Source organism: Eumetopias jubatus, unplaced genomic scaffold (assembly GCF_037043125.1).
Source record: "Eumetopias jubatus isolate StellerSeaLion01/CBP00866 unplaced genomic scaffold, mEumJub1_p1.0 scaffold_5, whole genome shotgun sequence".
Taxonomy (NCBI): Eukaryota; Metazoa; Chordata; class Mammalia; order Carnivora; family Otariidae; genus Eumetopias; species Eumetopias jubatus.
The window spans coordinates 44,120,433-44,132,508 of record NW_028274811.1 but is presented as its reverse complement, the minus strand read 5'-3'; the positions used below and the strand labels follow the sequence as shown (position 1 = coordinate 44,132,508).

At 37.3% G+C, this 12,076-nt stretch overlaps 1 protein-coding gene across 4 annotated transcripts in view; it reads left to right on the top strand.

Annotated features, from left to right (window-relative positions):
- PDE4D (phosphodiesterase 4D) overlaps nt 1-12,076 on the top strand; it is a 746,399-nt gene that overhangs the window by 715,799 nt on the left and 18,524 nt on the right. The gene's annotated exons all lie outside the window — the stretch shown is intronic.

Sequence of the window (12,076 nt, the reverse complement as noted above, 5' to 3'; positions counted from 1 at the left end):
ACCTAATTATATGATGACTGACTCATAACACTATAAAGAGCAAAGACTAAAAGCGACCTGGCCTGGCTGTCAGCCCTTGTCATATACTGGGCAGGTTATTGAATTTTTAAGAGTATCTATCTGTCTTTTCACCTTAAAGTGGGGATAATAGCTATCTTACCAGCATGTTGCAAAGGTTAGCATTAAGGTATATAAAGCTCTTCGTACATAATAGGTCTTAACAAATGCTTTAACAGATTCCAGTTTCCCCTTTTAGAACTGTCAGAAGCTAAGTCTAATTCTAAGAATTATATTTCTCTGGCCCCATCCAGATTTCTGCTCTGGGTTGTCCAGATTCTTTCTGCCATCTGCTACTACTGTAGCAAAGGGAAGGAGCTTCTAGTTGGTCTCTGACAATGGGGAAAATGAAATGAATTTTTATTTAGCTCAGAGCTTAAGAAAGATTTCAGGGGCGCCTGGGTGGCTCAGTCAGTTAAGTGTCTGCCTTCAGCCCAGGTCATGATCCCAGGGTCCCGGCACCAAGCCCCTGCAATGGGCTCCCTCTTCAGTGGGGAGTCTGCTTCTCCCTCTGCCCCTCCCCTGCTCGTCCTCACTCTCTCTCAAACAAACAAACAAATAAATAAATAAAATAAAATCTTAAAGATTTCTTATTAACTAGAATTACGGAAACTGTATTTAGTACATTTTACTTGATGTTATTGTAATTATTGCTACTACTAATATCATTACTATTATCTCCTCTACTACAGCAGATTAGGGGTTTACAGTTGAATCTTTTGTGCCTGTGGTCCATTAATTATTTTGGGAAAGATAAAGAATTAGATATCTTTCTTGCCCAAAGGATCCTCGACCTTGGTTGAGGAGGCAAAGTTCAAGGCAGTTGAAGTAACTGGAACAGTGATTCTTAACACTGGTGAACATTTAGGCAATTTCAGGGTGCACTGACTGGGGAGCCCTGCTGGCATTTCATGGACAGAAGCCAGGGGGGCTAGGTGTCCTGGAATACATGGAACAGTCCTTCAGCAAGGAGGAATTGTTCTGTGTCCCAGTAAACCATTCAAGCAGGTGAAATATTCACTTACAATTACCTGAGCCTAGAACACAACTACTTTATATATATGAAACAAAATATTTTTACATGATTTTAATCCACACTTATTTTTTCAGTAATGTAACCACAGTGTATACTAAAGGAGAATTGTTCTTTGTTACATCTGAGACCTTTCAAGAGTCGTTCACCATTTTGGAAAAAGATTGTCTTTCTAATACAGTACTCCTGTATTCATTTCCCTGTTGCTGTCACATTCATCGTAATTCTCCATATCAGAGGAAGCAGAGCAAACACTTGCAAAGCACTTACTGTTCTAAGTGCTTTACATGTATGTACCAGCTAATTCTTACAACAACTTGTAAGGTGGATGCTATTATTATTCTCATTTTCCAGATGAGTAAACTGAAGATGAAGTAAAGTGAGAAAGTTTAGATAACTTTGTCAAGGTCACACAGTAAGTGATAGTAAGATCTCAGCTTTTGACTACTTTTTCTTTTTAGTGTACTTGTGTACACGCTATATTTTGCAGTGTGTAATATAATTTTATTTTTCCTTTATGTTACTGATAAGCCACTATATGGGTTTTTTAAAGTGTCTATATAGGGATTATTTAGTATGTATGCATGTATTTAGTGAAGTGCATATGTTAGCAAAGTAGGAATTTTTTTATCAGGGTAAAATATTTTTTTAATTTTTTTTATTTTTATTTTTTATTGTTATGTTAATCACCATACATTACATCATTAGTTTTTGATGTAGTGTTCCATGATTCATTGTTTGTGCATAACACCCAGTGCTCCACGCAGAATGTGCCCTCTTTAATACCCATCACCAGGCTAACCCATCCCCCACCCCCCCTCCCTTCTAGAACCCTCAGTTTGTTTTTCAGAGTCCATCATCTCTCATGGTTCGTCTCCCCTCCGATTTACCCACCTTCATTCTTCCCCTCCTGCTATCTTCTTTTTTTTTTCTTTTCTTAACATATATTGCATTATTGGTTTCAGAAGTACAGATCTGTGATTCAACAGTCTTGCACAATTCGCAGCACTCGCCATAGCACATACCCTCCCCAATGTCTATCACCCAGCCACCCCATCCCTCCCACCCCCCACCACTCCAGCAACCTTCAGTTTGTTTCCTGAGATCAAGAATTCCTCATATCAGTGAGGTCATATGATACATGTCTTTCTCTGATGGGCTTATTTCACTCAGCATAACACCCTCCAGTTCCATCCACGTCATTGCAAATGGCAAGATCTCATTCCTTTGGATGGCTGCATCATATTCCATTGTGTATATATACCACATCTTCTTTATCCATTCATCTGTCGATGGACATCTTGGCTCTTTCCACAGTTTGGCTATTGTGGACATTGCTGCTATAAACATCGGGGTGCACGTACCCCTTCGGATCCCTACATTTGTATCTTTGTGGTAAATACCCAGTAGTGCAATTGCTGGATCGTATGGTAGCTCTATTTTCAACTGTTTGAGGACCCTCCATACTGTTTTCCAGAGTGGTTGCACCAGCTTGCATTCCCACCAACAGTGTAGGAGGGCTCCCCTTTCTCTGCATGCCCGCCAACATCAAAAATATTTGTTATAAAAAGAAAGAAGGAACTTAGTTTGAAGGTAGTTAAAGAATGAAATAGATTGATGGATGGATAGAAAGCATCATTTGGATGTAAATGACATTGTATGACACACCTTGTTCTTTGGAAGCACACCAAGCATGCTCCTGTCTCAGGGCTTTTGGTGTTGGTGTTCCCCTCACTTGACTCCCCTTTCTCCACTGCCCTGGATAGTCAGGTGACTTGCTCCCTCTCTTTCTCCAGATCTCTGAGCATATGTCATCTCATCAGAGGCTCTCCCTGACCATTTTATACTACAGGAACCTCCATTGCTAACATGCCATAGCCTCCTTATCCTTTCTTTTTCCCCCATTCAATTTATCACCACATGACATAGTATATTTTTGCTGACTCAGTTGTTGAATGTAAGCTACAGGTGAAAAACCTTCCCTTTGTTCACTGCTGTGTCCTCATTATCCAGGACAGAGCCTGGCACACAGTAGGAGCTTAATAAGTATTTATTAAATAAAGGAGTGAATGCAAAATAAAGCTAGGAGGGGGCTGAGATAATTTGGTCTTGAGATGTATTTTGGATGATTTAAATCTGACTTTTTCTGAAAAACCAGCTTGAAGGAGAAGGAGTAGAAGAAAGAGGGTATTCTAGACAGTGAATTCAGTGAAAGTAAAAATAGAAATAGGACTGTCGGCTAAATCATAAAGCTGGGTGGAATACTAGCCTTTCAGTAACGGAGCGTGAGTGTAAAGAGCAGCTGGAGATGGGCTTGGAGTTAGGGATTAGGGTCAGAGGTTGTCAGTCTGGGGCTCACAGAGGAATATGGATGTGATGAGGGAGGTGATGCCGAGTTTTTAGGTAATAGCTTTGGAGTGGCAGGCTGAGGCTGGATTTGAGAAAACTTGGCCTGGCAGCAAAGATAAGAATGGGATTAGAAGGAGAAAAGCCAAAGAAGATGAGCTAAGAAGCAAGTATTGTGTTTTGGGTCTATGACGCATAATGATGTGATGCAGTTAAAACATGATAAATTACACACACACACACGCTCACACACACAGGATAAGCCTGGGAGTTAAAAAATCTGGTCACCATAATGGGATAGTTATCATAATCTACATCATTGTTTTCTTCATCATCATCACCGCCACCCCCTAATACCTATTTGTCACTATGTACCAGATGTTGTTTTAAGTGCTTTGCATATACCATCTCATTTAATCCTCATAATAACTGTTCTAGTTATTTATTGCTGTTAAACAAATCACTTCAAACTTAGTGGCTTAAAATATCAATGTGCTATTTTTTTTAATCGTTTCATGGGCTAACTGGGCTTGCTTAGGCATTCTCACTTCAAGTCCCTCATGTGGTTTTAGTCATTTGGCAGCTGGGGCTGGAGTCATCTAAAGGCTTCCCTGTCAGGATGACTAAGATGGCCTCTTCACTGTCAGGTCTGGCTCTGGGCTAGGATGGCTGGCATAGCTAGAGATTGTCCGGGCACACATCTGCTCTTTCTGTCTCTCTCTCCTTACCCTTACTCTCTCGGCAGCCTCTCTGTGATGTTAGCCTGGGCTTTCTCATAGCATGGCAGTCTTAAGAATAGTCAGACTTGCTAACAGAGTGGCTCCGGAATCCTAGTAGTGCATTCAAGGCAACCAAGGTGAAAGCTTCAAGACTTCTTCTGACAGCCTCCATTTCTTGTGACAGCACTACCGGTTGGTTGTACAAGCCAGCTCAGATTCAATGTAGGGCTGGATGGCTCATTAGTAGGCATCTTTGGAGACTAGCTACCATCATAACCCAATTTTACAGATGAAACCAGAACACTAAAAGGTGAGATTATTTGTTAAAGATTATGCACTAAAGGATTTGAACTCAAGCCTCTGTACTTGGTACCTGGATGAACTTGGGAAAGTCACTTTCTCTCTCTCTCATGTGGAAATGAGATTAGAGGATTTGATATTGAAGATGCTTCCCATTTCTCAGAGGCGTTCAGCCCTTGGGTTTAGATGATGGGGGTGGGGATGAGAAGGAACAGTAAATGAAAAAGCATTTTATAAAAGATAAAACATGATAATAAAGTTGGTGAAGGAGGGAATGTGATGTAGATGGGGAACACATTAGGGTTATTCAAGGATCCAGTTAGATGATTTATATTAAACATCTAATGGTGGCTGACTCACATGAAATGCCTATTGAATGGTAACAAAGAGTCACAGATTTCAGTCTGTGATACTGGGAGAAATATCAGCCCACTGACTGAAATGGGAGTAGTTATAGTAAGAACTACTTTAAATAGATAAATAGATCCATCGATTTTGAAAAAGTCTGTGATGAGTGGCAGGGCATTCGACAGGGGAGGGAACCGTAGTCATTTGGAAATATGGTGCTGCAGTTCATGTTAGAAGCAGTCATCGAAGAGTGTGGCCCAGGACAGAGTCTTGTGGGTATCCCAAGTTAGAGGATGAATAGAAGAAGGCAAAGAAGGCAAGGTCAGAGAAGTGGGGAGAAAGGCAGAGCAGTGGAGGATGCTGCACTTGAAGGAGAGTGGGGAGAGTACATTGATGAACACTTGTGAGCAGTGAAGGAGAATGAAAGACTAGGAAAGAGGAGGACCTTTTTGTATTCTTCTGGAGGCAGTTTTAGTGGCCTTTTTGGGGTTTAATTTTTTCTTTTGTAAGGGATTAAGAGGAATTTAGGAAATTAACACAATAAGTGTGAACTGCCCCTGAAGACTTTGCAAGCAAAGGACCATTACAGATTCAAAGAGGAATAGTATTATATGGATGTTTCTGATGGGTGCACTATCTAAAACAGAGCAAAAGCAGTAAAACTGAAAAGTAACAATATTAGCAAGGCACAGAAGCACAAAGCAGTTAAATGCTTTGAGATGGAGATGAGGAAGAAAGGAACAGGACAGAATTTTATGTTAAAATAGAGTAAAAGCTAGACTTCCCTCATTTTTTTATCCACAAGTCTTTAGTATACAAATTAAAGAATGACACTGCCCCAAACCAAAAAGAAAAGATTGTTTTTCTTTAAAAAATTTAGATTCCTTATTTAATTCTCCTTCAAAAGGCCTGATTACTCGAGCTTAATGCTATATTCCTCCAAGAGCCACTGTTAATACCTTTCTTAGCTTCGTGTGCAATCATAAAAATATGTTCTCTTTTGGTCAAAATACAGATTTTAAAATCTGTACTCAGAACGCTGCATTCTTTAACCATACACAGTGCTTTAGCAATCAGAATTATATAAATCATACACACCCTTAGATTTTTAAGGTGATGGAGCTCAGCTACATGTAACAATAGAAACAAAAAGCTGAGAACAGCCATACACACAGGTGAGAAAATGTATCCTTCCCATTTGTCAATTCTGGACATTGATTGTATTTTAAAATCACACTATGCTTTTATGTTGGGCGGAGGGAAAACTTTGGTTATATCTGTGTCACCAGGGAAGCTCCTTGCTTTGGATTGGAGAGAGAGGGAGGCAGTTAAAATGCCTAATGGCCCTTTTCAAAGCAGCTTTTATTTTGAAGGAAGAGAAGTCAGAGAATAATAAAACTCATAGGAAGGATTCCAAAAAGATTGGCAATCCTTATTTAAGAATGAACTGTGAATTTTGAAGAGTTTTATGGTCGTTATTCATCATCTGCGAGCGGGAAACCCCATTCATCTTTTTACTCGGCAGCCTCAGCTGTAGGGATACCATTATTAAATGGCGTTTACCAGGGGTGAGGAGGAAAACCTCCTCCCCAGAGGTTTGCCCCCGCCAACCAATCACGACACAGCCTGCTCTGAGTCCACACACACCCCCCACCCTGGTAGACCCAGTGATGGAGTGTGATTGGTGCATAGTTGGGCTTTTATGGGAGGGGTTTCTTGTCACTCTTCCTGGCTTCCCTGCAGTTCCTTATTTGGTAGCTTTTGACAGAACTAGTCTTTCTTGCAGCTAAGCATCTTGACATACATTATTCATTAAGCCCTGGAGCTCAGGAAGAAAAAGATGCAGACCCTTAGATCGTTAGATATTTCTTTATCACATGAATTTTCTTTATTCAGAATAGTTGTAGAATTCTGTTCCATTCTGGAGTTTTACAAATGGAATGTGTTCAATGGAAAGACGGCTGGATGGGATCTAGTGCAAGGCTTTCTTGTGTATACTTAATTACCAAAAATCTTTAAAAACCCACACTCTGGCTTACGGATCTTGTTAAAAGTATCAAGCTTTTGAAGATATACATGTTTTAGAACTTACTATCTCTTTATATAATCAATCAAAAATGCCTGAAGCAAACTATTTACTGTCAGTGTCTTGGGGCTACATTAAGGTAAGATTTATTTAGCTCCTAATTGCTCTGATTATATAACTGATAGCTTTAATAAATTACAATGGAGACAACCTTTGTAAGCAGTCTTTTATTTTTTCTTAGATGTGAACTACAGAAGAAATAAGTGTTTTTAGTGGTCAAGATAAGGAGAAAATGTATAACTTTTATTGTAGTTTGCATGTTAAAATAGCTTTTTAATGTGCAGTGGTTCTTTTTGTCATAGGGTATAGATTTGAGTTGTGCTTTTTAATATCAAGGTAATCAAACAAAATCATTGGAAGTAAATTATTGGGCCCAATTACTTGCACTGATGTATGGGTTCCAGTTCATATGTAGCACGTAAAGTTTATGAAAATTAATTTGTGACTCTAAAAATCTATACCACTTTAAACTGATGGGTATTTTTTTTTTCATCTTTGGATATAAAGCTCTAGATGACATTAAAAATTGACATTACTTGACTATTTAAGTGATATATTATTAAAATGAAAACCTAATTATCTATTTGTAAAACTGAAAGAAATATATAAGTTCATCTGATACTGCTACTTTTGTTAATCTCAGGAAATGAAGTAAATCACTGAATTTACTAAGATTCTGTTCCGCTTGGCAAAGCCTCCCGCATGCCTCATGGTAATGCTAGCCTGGCGATCTGATCTCTGTAACAGAAGCAGGAGGTAGAGAAACCTTCTTCAGTCCTAAATGAAGCATCACTTCAGAACTTGAAATCTATTCTTGAACATTTGAGCCAATCAAAATACATAATTTTTAAGAATCCTTTCCCATTACTTTAAGGACTCGCAGACTGAAATATTTTTCATTTTCTTTGTTTCTTTGTAGAGGAAAATATCCTCTTTGCTGTGAGATTTTCTTGCATTCTAAGAAAACTTATTTCACTTTTAGTTGTCCAAGGAGTCATGATTCCCCACTTCATTTTAAGTCAGTGGATGGCCCAAATTTTTTAAATTGTTTTTGAAATATACAGACTTCCATTATTTGAATTTTGTTAGCCATTTTTGGCTTAAAAAATTTTTTTAGTACAGAAAACTATAGGAATAAAGGAAAATCCCGTAATCTCCCTAGAACTCATCTCTTAGCTTTAAGACTGCTCATTTTTTGTTTTTGAAGGGCTTCATATTTGTATTATGATTATGAACAATACTTCCAAGAATCTAAGGAATTGTAGAGCTTATATTTTTGAGGAAAATTGTTGCTGGCCAGCCTTGTTTATGTTTTAATAGTATGCTGCTAAAAACACCTAAGAAGGGCAAATACAAATATATTTAGTGTTATGCATTTTGACAGATTTATTTTTATACAGCCAATGCAGTATTTATTTTAGCTTTTAATGCTTATATCTACCAAACTTGTAATATATCACAATGCAGCATATTCAAATGATTTTTAGCAGAATATTGGCTGGGGTCAAGGGTGGGACAGGGCAAGGATTTTCTGAATGTTTGACCTTTACCACCTTCTTAATTATATACTAGGAGAATATAAAATGTACCCAGGACATTGGCATACAGGGATTGTATTTAAGAATACTCTAACTTTATTTTATTATTTAATTTTGCTTCCTCAACAGTCTTAAATGTAGAACATAAATTGGAAAATGGGAGTTTAAAAAGCAAAATACAGAATTTATTTCAACTGCATTTTCACTTTTCTTTATGCTTTACATGCTGCACGCAGACATTCTGATGCATGATGAGAACAAAGGATTTGAAAGCATTCACTTAAATCTTCCTCTTTTTTTCATTGTTGGAACAGTAATTCCATCTATTTTTTCATACTGTTTAGACCAAAAGCAATCAGAATAACTCATCAACAGAAAATATTTAGAGGTCATTTTTTAAAATATCTAAATGCTCAATTAAATTGTTCTGCATCTTGCAACCAGTTTTTTTTTTTAATCAGTTCTGTATTGTATCTCTTCTAAATCTATAAATTGAGGACTGTAGCAATGTTCTAGGAAAAACATATTTTATTACCTTTTCTAATCATTTTCCTCTCAGGATAATTTTGTGTAGTTATCCTCTTAAATGGTATGTAGTCATCTTAAATGAGAAAGATTCCACTTAGATTTTAAAATGATTGTTGAATTGTTTAGTGTCTTGTTCTTTAGTACAGCCAGCTCTATACTCCAAAATCGTACTGTAAGACCAGTTGAGAAAGCCCTGATGGTAATCTTTGTGGTTATTAATTTAGCTTCCCGGAAAGTTCTATATCAACAGCAAAAAAGGGAAGCAATTTTAACTCCTTTTAGAAAATGCTCTTATGTTATAACTTAATTGACTCTTTGAAAATTGTCTTTAAGAAATCTCCCACAGCCTTTCCCTTGGGAAGAAAGAGGACTGCTGAAAATACTGTCTCTTCTAATCATGTTAAGAGGAAACGTTGCCTTCCTTAGAGCACCTGACAAACCTTAACCTTGGCAGGGATGTAGGTGTGCGCTGAAGGGTTTCTCCACCCCACACTTCTGGGTTTTGAACAGCATAAGCGTAGCCTGGGAATAGATGGGTATGTGCAGGTACAATCAGTGCATATGCAACCTGCAATTTATCAGTCTGTAGAATAGATTTCCTTGCACTGGCTTTTTTTGCCTTAGTTATCTCTATTGACTGGCTATTTTGAGGGATTATATAAACGAACTGCCAGGAAAATTACAATTCATTATTTATATTATTCCAGAGAATCCAGTAATTTGTGTTGCATATCTACAGGTACCATGTAATTTTTTCTGCTGAGCATATGGCAACATATTCCTCATACTAGGTTGCTTCCAATTTAGAAGGTAGTTTTATGGAAAAACTGGGCCGTATCTAACTTTTCCAATTGCACCCTCCCCTACGCGCTAGCTTACATCATTTTTTAGTTACACGGAGAGAAATGCATGGAGGGCAGGTGGACAGCAGCCGCTGTATGGACTGAAGAAGGGCTAGCAGTGGCTGAAGGCCCCGCCCACCTGCCCAGCATGCCCCCCTCCCCAGAACACACTTCGTCATGACCAGGCTGCTCTTAATGGCAACTTTTAATTCATAGCACAGACACTTTCAGGTCAAAGAGATATTCACTCAGTATATGTTTTAAATGTTTAGCAGAGTCTCTTTTGATTTTGTTTTGCCTAAAGAATAGGTTTTTCCAAGAGTAAACTTCATTTGTTAAGCAAGGATTTACTTACCTTTGCTTTGCTCATTGTATTTTTTGTCATATTTTTGAAGCATGGTTATCATCTCCTACGTGAGTAATATTCTAAATTACTTTTTAGAATGGGTAGGGGAGCTAGATGTTTATATATGTATTTTTTTGTGGGCCTAACTAGTCAGATCTTCCATCTATTTGTCCTGCAATGATAAAAATCAGCTATCACTGTAAAAGGCCCAGGGAACTGGGAGATAGAAGGAACTCAATGTTAAGCACCTGCTATGTGCCAGGCCCAAAACAAGATACTTTCTATTAGCTCATTTAATTAGTTAATAGCTTATAACTTAACTCAATATAACTTTATGAAAAATGGACAGAAAATGTTTTGTACACTATTATAAATGTCTTCATGAATATTCTTAGGAGGCCCAGATTTTTCCCAGCAGATCATAATGTATAATGCGGAGTGGAAACAAGCAGCAGCCTATGTTTTGTATACTGCATGATGCCAATTTAAAATATATACAAGTAAATGTTGGGAAAAAAGACAATAGATGGAAATATAGGTAATTATCTGTGGTTATCTCTGAGCAATGGGGATATGCACGATTTCTAATTTTTTCCACATAGCTTTTTAGATTTTCTCTATCATGTATGCACTTTATAATCAGAGAAAATTTATTGAAAAAAATACATGAACCAAAAAAAATGAACTTTATGTTCCTGAGTTCAAGAATAAACTCCCTAGACCTATAAATTAACAACCAGGAAAATTAATAGTGGTTATGGCCAGTTCTTCAGTTTTGGCTACAAGACGATGCTAATATACATTTCTTACACCCAGCAGTCTGTTGAAATGTTTTTATTGATCTCCCTCAGTACTTTTGTGATAAATTCCTATACCTAATCTAAATGGCCAATAAGATTGCCTTTAGAAGCGATTTGCCAAATTATCTTGAATTAGGACACCTTGGTATGAATTATTCAGAGAAGATTTTTTCTTAAATTCTAATAAACTAAATACTGAGTTAGAATTACATTTCAAACATTACTAAATGGTAAATTCACTACTCTCTTTTCCCCAGGCTCAAATGAGAATTTATGGTGAAATTTCAAATTCTAAAGGCTGCTAAACATTAGAGTAAAATGTGTTTGACTTTTTTGATCAAGTATCTAATAGTAATCTATGTAACAGAAAAAATTATTGTTTCTGTATATTAAGAGAAATATTAAAGCATACTTAAATTAAAGGACCATCTGGGCTATTTTGGGAATCAAAAGAAAACATAGTAACAAACAGCTGATAGATGGAAAAGCATAAAGTCCTAGAGAATCTTGGATTTGAGTAATGCCATGTGATGATTATAAGTTAATTCCATTTTTTTTAAAGATTTTATTTATTTTTTGACAGAGAGAGACAGAGAGGGAACACAAGCAGGGGGAGTGGGAGAGGGAGAAGCAGGCTTCCTGCTGAGCAGGGAGCCTATCTCAGGACCCTGGGATCATGACCTGAGCCGAAGGCAGACGCTTAATGACTGAGCCACCCAGGCACCCCAATTCCACTGTTTCTTAGGATAAAATAGGCACCATGGCATCAATAAAATAAATTGTGAAGTAATGAAGTTGAGTATTGAAAACTGACCTGTTTTGTATTTATATGACTTTAGAGAAATGGCTTGGTAAATCCCACAGATACTGAGAATCAGAAAATCTTATACTTTCTACTTGGAAAAACTTTAAAAGGAAAAAGTATATAGTATCTGTTCAAATATTTTACTTCTCTATAGTTCTGAAAGAATTCTCAAATCTATTCACTTTTGCTTTGGGGTAAAAGACAACATTTTAACCTCTAACCAGTATACGTATTAATTTCTGCAAATGACAAATTAATTGATAAATTGTGTTCTATTGTGTGGCAGCACATATGTGTGCCAATAGATTAGGATTTTTCCTTCTCTAAA